Source organism: Marmota marmota, unplaced genomic scaffold (genome assembly GCF_001458135.2).
Source record: "Marmota marmota marmota unplaced genomic scaffold, marMar, whole genome shotgun sequence".
Classification (NCBI taxonomy): domain Eukaryota; kingdom Metazoa; phylum Chordata; class Mammalia; order Rodentia; family Sciuridae; genus Marmota; species Marmota marmota.
In genome coordinates this window covers 12,680,223-12,691,380 of record NW_025999961.1, presented here as the reverse complement: position 1 = coordinate 12,691,380, position 11,158 = coordinate 12,680,223, and positions in this window count along the sequence as shown.

The window sequence follows — 11,158 nt, the reverse complement described above, 5'->3', positions numbered from 1 at the left end:
CATATATATATATATATATATATATATATATATATATATGAGAGAGAAATCATAAAACCAATGAGTTTTGAAACACATGGGCATACACACACACACACACACACAAACATACATACAAATTTTATATTTCACCTCTACTAGGAAAGAGATAGTATCTTTGAAATGTTATTAATTACACTGCTGAAGACCTGTGGGTATAAACAGCAAAGGTAGATATGTGGAGAAATAATACTTAAGAGAATCCTTGGGTGGGGAGAAGAAGAAGAAAAGGAGAATTTCAAAAAGTTATAAACTAAATTTCCATTGTATTTTCAGCTAGAGTGATTTCAATACAAACTGTCAAAATACTGAACTCCTACCCAGAATTTGGTAGTTCACAGAATGAAAGATAGGAAGGTAGTTTTAAAGAGAATAGAACCAGAATTGGGAGACACTGAGAAACATTTCTTCGAAGAATGTGCTAGTCAGTTTGTCATTACTGTGACCAAAATACCTGACAAGAACAACTTAGAGGATAGAAGAAAAAAAAATGTTTTGGCTCACAGTTTCAAAGTTTCACTTCATGATTGGCCAACTTCATTGCTCTGAGCCCAAGATGAGCAGAGCATCATAGCAGAGGACACTGTAGAGAAAAGCTACTCAGCTTATGGGAAGCAGAGAGAGCAAGGGGTAAGGGTTACAGGGAAGATAAACCATTCCAGTGTATTCATTGGTCCACCTTCTCCAGCCATACCTCAGCAGCGTACATTAGCACTCAGTTCATTCAAACTAGGAAGGACTGATTAGATTATAGCTCCCACAATCTAATCCTTTCACCTCGGAATATTCCTGAATTAACATAGAAACTTTTCGGAGGACATATCATATTCAAACCAGAGCAAAGCAAAAAATCTGAAAGTAAACAAGGGTAAAAAGAAATAAAGAGGGAGGGGATAAAACATCCTACAGATTAAAAAAAAAAAGTAAAACAAATCTCACTTAACCCCTCACTTTCACCTACTGCAGTAAACATCAACAAGATCACCAATTAAATAATATAAAAATCACTTGAATAGCAAAAGTGGGTGTTTTTGGATCTGGATACCTGAGAAGGCAGAATAATGAACCTGAAAGATATTAACACGCTACTTTCTAAAAATTATGCACATTTCCTTATATGATAAAAGTGAGTCAAGGATACAAATGAAGTAAGCACTACAAGTCAGCAGACCTAAACATAGAGATTATGCCAAACTTTCCCATAGGTGTGATCCTAAGGGTCTTTTGCAATGGAAGAAGGAAGCAGAAGAAGAAATATCTGGTGTGAGGTAAGTCAGACTCAATGCACCACAGACGAATTTGAAGGGATAGTATGGAGTAATGACTTAAGATTGCAATGCAAATGGAGAGGAAGTATCAGGTATGATATAAGCCAGACTAAGTGCACCACAGATGGATTTGATGGTATAGTAGGGAGTAATGACTAAGAAATGCAAATGGAATATAGAAACAGAACAAAGAATGGCAACAGATTCTCCCCTGAAGTTGCCAAAAAGTAATTTAGCTGGTGTTCACCTTGATTTTATCCAGTGAGAACTGTGTCAGACTTCTGAATTACTGAACTGTAAGAAAATAAGCTTTTACTGTTTTAAGCTACAGAATTTGTGGTAAACTTCAGCAGGAGGCACAAAAAACTAATAAAACTATTCACCTGTTATGCCTAAGGTTAGAAAATATACAAACTTTAAATAGACCTCTGATATAAAAGAAATGAAAAGCAAAGTATTATAGCAGGTAATTATTATATAGAAAATACACAAACACATAAACAAAAAAGTATATTTTATTGGTACTACTTGATGTAAATATTGAAGATAAATAGTTGAAGATTTTAAAAAGTAATAAAAAAATCCATAATGTCAGATATCCAGAAAATAGGAATAAATATCCAAAATAGGAATAAATGCAAATAGGTATGATTATACACTGGTAAATCAGGAAAAAAAGTATAATATAAAATTGCTAAGTGAAAAGAAATTAAAATTAAATCTGAGAACAGATTTACTAAATAAGAGTAAATGACAATAAAAAATAAACAAAATTTATATAAATAAGGAGATTTTTTAAAAAGCAAAGAAAAAGAAAGAATATGTAAATCTCTTATGCTAGCGTTTTTTTAGATATGATTTTCAAATATTAAATAAGTTATTTCCCACCATGTTCCTTGAGAAACTTAGGCTATGTGAGATATAATTTAATTAAAGTTATAGAATTTGAGACAATGAAAAAAATTCTGGAAACTCTAAGCAAAAATCATATTACTTAAAAGTTTGTAAAATTAGCCCAGCTTAAGATTATTCAAGTAGTATCTACAAAAATAAGAAATCAGGCAATAGAAATTTTTAAAAATTCTGGAAACAGTGGATGCCATGGTTTTCTATTTAGCAATATTTTCAATTAAGTCTGAAAGTTTCAAAAATACATTTTGAAAATGGAAAAACCCAAAGACTTCCTGTGAGTGTGTCTTTACTATTTTAGTAGAATAGAAGCTTCATCCAAACATGAGATAACTGGCAAAAGCTGAAAAAAAATTAAAAAAATAAGAATCAGTATATTTAATAGCGTAACTGAGAATAAAACAAGAGTCCACTGCCCGTAATTTTCTATCCCTGTCTCTGTCTCTCTCTTTCCCTCTCTATCTAGATAGTGGACAGACAAAAATATAAAAAGAAGCAGAGTCTCTGAGATTTATTACACAGCTTTGTTTAATTACATAGGTGGGAATTCCTACCATCTACATAATGCAAAATGGTACCCCAGGATGCTATTTATGTAATTTACCTTGAATCTGAAGGCCTAAGAAATAAGAGAAACAATGTTTAAGGATAAGGGAAAGATGGATATACCAGCTGAAATAAGAACAAATCATCTTTTCTCTGGCTTTTTCTCTTTAGGCCCTCAGTGAGTTGCATAATGCTCACCCACACTGGAGAGAGTGATCTTCACTCATCTTACCCTTTAAAATGCTTACCTCTTTTAAAAACTCCTTCAAAAAGGCATCTAGACACAGACTTTACCAGGTCTGTGTATGCCTTAGCCCAGTCAGGTTGACACATAAAATTAAACCACAGCACATACACATTATATTTTTTCTGACAACATGGAAAAGTTGGAAGTAAATTATGGGAGAAGTGAAACAAAAGAGGAAGTCAATAAATTTTGTATATGTAATAGGTGAGGGCCCAAAGATACTACTAAAGTCTATATTCCAGCAAGTAAAGTGTTCTATAAAACAAACAAAGGTATTCAGTATAACAAAATAATAAACATTTCTAGCTGCTAAGTATATTTTAAATGGAAAACAATACACTGCATATGAAGAATTAAACCAATGCTTACTATAAACACAGGAACATAATATATGTAACGCATACATTCATATATATGTGTATATATATATATATATATATATATATATATACACACATGTATATGCTGTGATACTTATAGAAATATATGTATAATTGTATACATTAATTATAACATAATATGATCAGAGACTAAAGAAATGTTTCTTATCAATAAATGTAAATGGATGTATTTGGTTCAAATAAATTCATAATTCTTTTGTTTCATTAACAAAATTTTATATTTTTTCATTCACTGCAGAATAATTTATAAAACTCAAAGAGTTTACTGTCATAAAACCATTTTATTACAAGCAAAGGATGCCCTCCTGTAACAACCTAAATCTCCGGTGTAAGATATTTTAGTTTAAAAATCCTTGAGAAACTCATTACATTCATACCTGAAACAACTGCTGACATCATACAATGTTCCTTAGCAGGGGACAGACTACTTTCTCATGATGGAGGTCTCTGATGGTGAGCTGGTCATGGACACAATCTAATTCTACAGATGACCTTGATAATTACATCCATCACCCCCCAAACTGCATAGTCTCTCTTGAAACTTGATACAAATCAAGAATCTAATTATTTTTCTTTAAAAAAAATGCTAACACAGTGATACATCCTTCTATGAAACAACTGCCAAAGCATGGTTAAAAAATACTATTTTTAATTAATAAAGCCCAAGTATTGGTCACTACCTGTTAGCTTTAGGAATGAGCATATCATCAATTCAGACTTGCTAATAGTAACCCACACCAGCAATTCTGTATATCAAAGACACACTAAATCAAGGTGATTAAGGCTGCCAACAACGTCATAGGAAAAATAGTCCTGTACATGAAAATGATAAGAACGAAGTTGCCAACTTGATAATAGGCAAATCTGAGTTAAAAAATAAGTGAAACAAAGAAGTAATATAATACTAAAAGGAATTACAATGAAGATATATCAGCTATGATTGTCTATATAGAAAAGGGTAATTGCTCAATACAAAAAGTATAGGAAATGAAAAGAAAAATACAAACATAATACTGATAGAAGACTTTAATATGCCAATAATATACAAGTCTTAATGATAATACAGTACAAATATACTAAAAATAAGGATTTAAATCACAGAAAAACACAATTTATAAAAATCTTAACTTTAGTGTCTAATTATACAAGATATGCAGGAAATAAATATTGTTATTCTAGCATTGTAATTTTTACTCATTTTAATATAAAACTATAAATCAAAAACTATAGGTCAAAAGCAGAACTATAGATTCATAAGAGCAATTTTAATAGTTATAAGCTATTAAAAATGGGCATTGGTTGTTATGCAGCATTATTATTGGCAAAACATGACTAATACTTCCCCCTAAGTCTTGATACACACTGTTGAGAGGTATCTTCTAAGCATGGACATAAAAACAATCACCATCCTGATGAGATATGAGCCCAGAGAAGTTTGAATACTATTTTAAATAATAAACGTAAAACTCCTCATCACATTGTCTGGTCTAAGAATAAAATTCACTACATTTAAATTATTATATTATTGTGTATATTAAAATTCTAAGATACACTCTGGTAAACGGATGCTTAATTGGTGAGGGGCAAATGTTAACTGCTTAATAAAACAAATAATGGAAATAAAAGCATTATTTGTCAGTATTTTTTCTCATTAATACATAATTACTTTTACTTCAACTTGCAAAAAGTTTCTAAATTTATCCAGACTCATTATGGCTTTTACTTTTTCCAATGGGATGCAATTAAAACTATATTTGGAAAATCACATTTATTCTAATTATACTCATCATATATTTCTGAGAGAAAAGAAATCGTCTAATAGATTTTTTAAAGCCAGTTTATGATGGTTATATTATAGGGGTGTTGGCTCTATGTATGCTTAAAATTCTTTTTTACACAAAAACTTCATTTGCCTTATCAGCACTGCTGATATAAATGTTTTTACTATTATTACTACTCTGGATATCTATAAATATATATCTATTATTTATCTATAGCTATATATAGAGAGAGATATATATTTTAGTCTTCCTACTAGATATTATGAGTGTAAGAGTTTTAGCCTTAAAACTAAGACTTTTATTTCAAACTAGAAGTAGAACTTCATGTAATTTTATTTAACCTGACTGTTCTTGGATTTTCCCCACAGATAAAAGGGAGACAACAACAGCGATTACCTCAGAGTCATTTATGACAATTAAATGTATTAATGTATGTAAAATAATTAGTAATCCTGGCATACAGGAGGCAAATAAAATTCATTAACATCATCATCTATATCTTCTTATTTTTTTCTAATATCTTACAAAAGATAGTCATAAAACTCTATATATCAGTTTTCCATGTAAGCACAAAAAATATTGTTTTTTTTATTGATGTTTTAAATATTTTACTCTACCACTGCAAAGATGCTTTGTTTTGTTCTAAATTATTTGGAGAATATCCTTGTGTTTGTGTGTATTTTTCTTGCATTTTTAACAAAATTGAAATATTTATACTAAAAAACATATCAAAATTGATTGTGCTAAATATTCTATATTAGAAATGGACAAGGATTTCAATGTGATAGGAGAGTGAAGGCATAAAATATTTTTCTTAAAATAACTTAAGTCATCCAGTTTTACACTAAAGATACTCCTAAATTAAAGTTAACTTTTTTCTATTCCTATCCAAAAAATAAAACTTATTAAAGAGTACATCAAGTTTGTGTTTTCTTTCATGCAATCATCTTCATGCTGTCTGCTCAGGCTATCACTTTTGGGAAGATGATGTAAGAAAGTTTCGATATATAGCTGGCATAATTGTGCATAGATGCTGTCAAGAATACCTAGTCAGAGACTGTCATCTTAAAAGGTTACTGTGACATTTCTAGAATATGCTTTTTCAAATATGAATGAAACATGCTGCCTTTTTGGTTGAAGGTGGGGAAGGTATGGAACCTGACATTTTCCACAGTGCCAAAATTAGAAAACAAATTTTTTTGGAATGCCAACATTAATCAATCACTCAACAAGAATTTATGTAATACCTATTTAGATGCCCAAGGCACTATGGGAACTATGGTTTTATCAAATTTAAGCACTTAACCAAATGTAACCTAAAAATCTAAGAATTTTCTTAATCTAAATTATATAGACCCATCAACAGAGTGTAACACTCATACATTGGAACTACTGATGTCAATAAAGCCTTTGAATGCTCACAGTAACTGCAAATGAAGCCAAGTTATGACTAAAAGAAATGTAGCTCCTTGAGGAAATAGAAATATGAAATTTAATTATGTATTCAAGTGATGATAATTTTTCACTCATGAATTTACTATGCTAAAATCTTACTTTTCTAAAACAAAAGTAGAACATTCCAAAAGTAGAAACAATCATTGACTTTGGATTTTGTTTGTTTGTTTGTTTGTTTGTTTTAAGATGCACTGATGTTAACAAAATCACTAAGGAGAAATTCATTTAAGATGAATCATTATTTATCAAAATAAAGGAAAATTGTAACAGTGGCACAGATTGTACATATTGTGAACAAAACTCATTTAAAATCCTTTTGATTGTAAAATAGAGACAAAGAATATAATATAGCAAGAGTCTTAGGCCTGCTTCTAATTATTTTACATTGTGTAGGAGGTTTGCTCAGATAAATTCGGGAATGAAGTAGCTGTGTTATCCTTCCTGTGGAGTTGTAAATGTCATGTTCCAAATTGAGGATAATTCCACAGCTGGAAAAATTTGCACAAATGGTCTACCACTTCTTTTGTGCTCTTGTTAATCTTTAATCCTTTCCTATATAAATCCTTTAATTAAAAACTATCCATTGAATTAACTCATGGATGCTTTAGATTAGTTCTCTTTATAATGAATGGAAAATATGATGGTATTAATGATTTTTGTTTGCCACTTTTACTATTTTTTGTTGTTGCTGTTGTTATTCTTATTTCTTATATTTGTGAAAAGTAACTTTTTCCATCTTCATTTCATTTATCAGTAACAAAATCTGCAAATAAGTAGAAAATATGGCAAGGAGGTAAGTACTATATATTAAGACTTAAAGAATTAATGAGATTTTTCAGGAGGCCCATGTGCAAATTGAAAAAATGCATAAAAGAGTCTGAAAAGTATGAAATAAATGCAATTTTCCAGAATTTATATAATTTACATAAAATTTTACTTACTTTATAGGAGCTGGAATTTAAAATATATTCTTTCATGTTACTTTATTTTTAAATCAACACCATGTCTTTTGGCTTCACGCTCATTCTCATCAATTATCTCGCCTCACTTCCTTGGTTTTGCTGTAGATTCATGAAGTTAGTCTCCAAAGTTTGTGGATCATGATTTTGAGAACTGTCATTGGATATTAATACTTGGTATATCTTGATAATATCAAAAAGTGAAACTTATTAAAAATGCAAATTTAACCCTTATGACCTGGAAATAATAAGCAAAACACCAATACAAAAAGAAAATAATCTCAAATAGGAAAGCTTTTTCTAGAAAAGTTTTTCTTGTGATCTAACATCCTGGCATTATAGTCTTTTTCAAAACTTTCTGTAAGGAATAGTTCCACTTCAACTCAGTCTTTCCACAATATTAGACTATGAAGTTCCCACAAACTGTGACCCAGACTCAAACTTATCAGAACAGAATCTGAAAAGACTATCATTCTCTAATTGCTAGCACATATTTTAGCTTATTTTGATTCCTATTACCATAGTCAGTGGCTTTTCACAAATATCCCAAACCTATTTGTAATAAAATTTCATTGAAAATAGTATTTTGCCTTTCTCAGATTTTTATGCCCTTAAATATTTATTTATAACTTCCTAAACTAATAAATCAAAATTCTTATTTCCACAGCTAGGTTCTAGAAGAAAAATTGTTGCCAAAAAATAAACAAAGAAATCCTTAAAACACTTCCTACAACTTTTAGCAGTTCACTACCTGAGGATCAAAATATTATAAGCATATAATACATATATGCACATATTTAAAAATAAATATAGTAAATTAATGAGTGAAATTAAATAAAACGAGTAATAAATCTAATAGTAAATATGTTTTAATTTGTCCAAAAAATGTTTATTGAGCACCTAGTCAGATGTAAGTGGGACATAATAATGAGGAAAACTTAGACAGCCATGCTATCATGAATTTTACCATTCTGTTTGGGAGAGACAGAAAATATCATAGAATACAATAAGACATTAAAATGTTAAGAATGTTGAAGTGTTAGGAAGAAAACAAATACATGGTTGAGACAGGCTGGGGAAATACTATACATTTAATTTGAAATAAACTGGATCAGGTGACCTCAATTAGAAACAAACTTCTTTATTATTATTATTAGTTACACATTATTAGTTACACATGACAGTACAATGATCAAACTTTTTGATCAAGAACTTAAAAAAGGCAAGGAAATAAAAGGAGGAAGAAGAAGCTGTCACTGTAAACACACAGAGGTAGAAGTGGAGCAAATGTGAGGAAAAAAATAAAAAATAAAAAGAGTCACAGGGAAGAATTGAGGCCATTGTTAGAATTTTGTACTCACCTTTGACTAAAAGAGAGAAAGCAACAGCCACTGAGTAAATTCACTGTGAACAAGTCTTCTGACCTCATTTCTGACAGTAGTGTGTACCTGGACCAAAATGAAATGAGAGCCCACCTAGAAAGATATTTGATTTGAATATCAGACTACGAAGTTGTTGCCTGGCACCAGGAAGTTGCAAGGTTCTTTACATATTCTAATCAGTTTTACTGTCAATGTGACCAAAAGACCTGACAAGGACAATGCAGAGGAGGAAAAGTTTATGTTGGGCCACAGTTTCAGAGGTTCAGTCCATATGCCCAAGGAGGTGAGGCAGAATATCACAGCAGAAGGGCAAGCAAAGGAAAGCAGCTCAGAACATGGCAACCAGGAAGCAGAGAGAGTGCTGAGCTTCCTTCACCAAGGACAAAATATATACTCCAAGGGCACAACCTTCTGACCACACCCTACCAGCTTATAGTTACCATCCAGTTAATACATATAAGTGGATTAACCCACTGTTTAAATCATGCCTGTCATAATACAATCATTCCACCCTGAAATCTAATAATTTCACATTGTCTTACACATGAACTTTGGGTGACACCACATATCTGAACTATTAACAGTGTATTTTAAAAATGAAACAAATCCAACCACGTGAATGTGAGATTTGTAAGAATAGGTAGGATCGAGAATTACTCCAATAACTTGATTGAGCATTTCACTGGAAAAACAACATTGCCAATCACAGGTGAAGCAGACAGCAGTTAGAGAAGGTTTGATATGGATTTGGTGGGAATTAGATGGCTCATCTCTGAATATGTTAAGTAATTGATGCTACTAATAAGTAGTAATAGTATTTGAAATTTCCAGAAAATTTTAGGCTTGTAAACTAGGTGATCTTGAGCATTAAAATGATGTTTATAAACATAGCAATGAGGAAAAAACCCACAGGTAATTTTAAGTTGAGTTCAAACTGTTTGTTCAAAACAAAAGTGTTTTCAGTTGGGCAAATTTATTAATCTTTTATAGGAATTCAGAATTAAACGTATAGGTAAGGAGGCTTCAGTGAAATCTTTGAGAAACAGAACAATACAAACTTTTTTAAAAAATTTCTTCAGAAAAATCACTGATTTCTTTTTTTACAAGACTGGATGGATTACTAGGCAAAACTATATTTGAAGGAAGGAAAGAAATTTGGCATGTGTTACCTTGGCAATTGTCCAAGTGTACAATTTCAAGTCCCGAATGCAAGGAGGGCATAGCAGTACTTAGCCAATCTATTAATTTATTTAAAAGGAATAATATGGATATATTAACACTATATAACTTATTGTAATGATTAAACTCTTTTAAGTGTGTGGCAAAAACTAACAAGAGTGCTGCTTAGTGCTTAGGAAAATTGAAAAAAAATGGTAACAGACTAAATAAAGTCTATTTACATTTTAAGAGTCTCCAGTAAAAGAATCATTGACACATGTAAGGAAGTTTATTGGATTAAATAAATAAGGCCCCAATTCTACCTTGAATAACCATAATGGATGAGATGCTTTGATAGTGACTAGATATATATTTAGTGAATAACTATCATGTGCTACATACTCAGCACTATCTACTGAGAGAACAGTTGAGGGGAAGACAGCTACCACCCTTACATTAGAGGTCCTCGCAACTCATTTATTCATTTTATTTCTTACTTATCATTCTGCATATTGTTTTGTTACTGTTGAACATATGTAACATTGGTTATACTTACTTGCCTAGAGGCAAGGTCTATAATTCAGCCATTTGTTCTATCAAAACGTTTTGAAAATTTATTAGCTTTGTATGATTTTATTCTTCAAATAACTTCAGAGGTAAGTATTGATCATGATTAATAAAGGAGTTCTGGCTTCCTCTTTCGCTTCGCTCCGGGCAGAGAAGCTGAGTGTGTAATCAGCAGTGGATTGTAAGTACCCGAGGCAAAGAAAGCTCAGTGCGCCCCGCCTTTTTTTCCTTTTTTTTGAATATTTTTTATACAGGGAGAGTTTGTGGATTGGGATTGTTGGCGGGGCTGTGGTTTCTGTGCCGAAAATCCACTCCGCGGGAGCCGCCATTTGCTTTCTGCTTGCTGTCTTGATGGCTCCGTATATATTGTCCGGCAGCCGCACCTAGAGGTTGGAGCTGGGCTGCATGCCGAGCCCTGTCCTCCGAAGGCTGGACTGCAGCCTCGA